This window comes from Montipora foliosa, chromosome 14 (assembly GCF_036669935.1).
Source record: "Montipora foliosa isolate CH-2021 chromosome 14, ASM3666993v2, whole genome shotgun sequence".
Classification (NCBI taxonomy): Eukaryota; Metazoa; Cnidaria; class Anthozoa; order Scleractinia; family Acroporidae; genus Montipora; species Montipora foliosa.
In genome coordinates, this window is record NC_090882.1 from 18,829,931 (window position 1) to 18,831,376 (window position 1,446).

Here is a 1,446-nt window from a genome sequence, read left to right on the forward strand (position 1 = left end):
GTAGAATCATTAACTTAACCTGTAATGGCGTCGAAAGTCATGTAAAGCGAATGGCGTTTTAGTGGATCTTTGAACAAAATATACCCTTATGAAGCTCAAAAATGGCAAATCAATTGGATACTGAACAAGACAGGCGACAACATCGACAACAATCTGTCGCCCGTCGAGCCGTCTTTTACCAAGTGTGCTGTTATGTAGAACATTGAAGATTCGCAGGGCAGCGATAATAGTGAATTCAAAGACTAGACAAGGTGGATTGAATGGAATTTCAAGCGTTAAAATCGCTGAAAAGGTAAGATTATTGTCGAAGCGATGCCGCAATTGCGTGTCTTCACCACATGTTCCTTTGATCTCACATTATTGTGTTTTCCGTCAAAATATTCGCTTCTTTTCGCTTTCGCTCGAACATATCTACCTTTATTACATGTCCATCGAAAAATCGGTTATTTGGGCGGTCAGTGTAAAACGCAGACTGCAGACCGGGGGTAAAATGCGGACTGAGGGTAAAATAAATATTAATAATAAAAAAACCAGTCATAAGGATAAAATAAAGATTGTTTGAAAGACAATCCTGTTTTACATCCGTCAACAACTCACATTATCATGACTGCAGGTCGCTGCACCTTTTGGGGATGCGATCGTACGCGTTGAAATCATCTGTGCTTTGTTTTTGCGCTTCCAGATGCATTGCAATGTTCCAAATTATTTGTCACACCGGTACATCGAGGGAAATCGATCGAAAAACCAACAATTATTACTTCGAATACCTGAATAATCTCGGTTGTCTTTTTTCGGTGCAACGAAATGCACAAAGAATTTCATGTATTCCGAGCAATTAGGACGCGGGGATTTCATTGGTTAAGCTATGCGTGATAACCCCTAGGGAGAGGTTAGAATTGAAAATTACATCTTCCAGATGCAAAACAAACAAGCTTGTGAACTAAAGGATAAACATAACGTACACGAAAGCGAATGAAAGGATCCGAATGAGAAATTTTTACACCAGTCATACTGGCTTAAGCCGACTGAATTGAAACGTTAAATGGTTGCAAAATCCACGTTATCTCTGTCTTTGTTAATTGGTACTGTAGCCATGCGTGTCAAAATAAATTGAGTTATTGGGTAATTACTCGATTACTTTGTTCAGTGCAGCAAAATGGACAGTTGAATTACGGGGTGGTGACTTCTTTGCCTAAAAGCAACTCACTTAACGAAACTGTCCTTTTTCAAACAACAAGGATTCAAACAGCTTCAATTCTTACAGAGTTCGATAAAAATCCGGATTTAAAACATGCGGTGGGGCAACCAAAGCGATGGGAGCTGTGTTGGGGTTTCAGTGTGAAAGTACAAACGGCTACACTCTTATAACTCTTTTTTCATCATTATTTTATTAACCTGCAGTCTGCAGTCTGCATTTTACCCTCAGTCTGCATTTTATCCCTGGTC